A 281-nucleotide genomic window follows, 5' to 3' on the forward strand; every position below is an offset into this window, starting at 1 on the left:
ACAGTGGAAGATGATTCGATGAGCTATTTGATGAATGGGGCGATCGCTTTTCATCATTCTGAAATTGCCTCGACAATAGACACCCAAACCTACCCATGGTTACAATTCGCTACATCGTCTCGACAACCGTACTCATTAGCCTCTTGGTACCCACCCGTGCAGCCGAAGGCGCAGCATCCACTTTTATTCTACCCTCGCTCATCAAACCTCCTTGCATCATCTCCAGCATCATCTCCAAACCATCTTCCATCATCTCCAAACCTCCTTGCATCATCTCCAAA

Source organism: Aphanomyces astaci, assembly GCF_000520075.1.
Source record: "Aphanomyces astaci strain APO3 unplaced genomic scaffold supercont1.17, whole genome shotgun sequence".
Taxonomy (NCBI): domain Eukaryota; phylum Oomycota; class Saprolegniomycetes; order Saprolegniales; family Verrucalvaceae; genus Aphanomyces; species Aphanomyces astaci.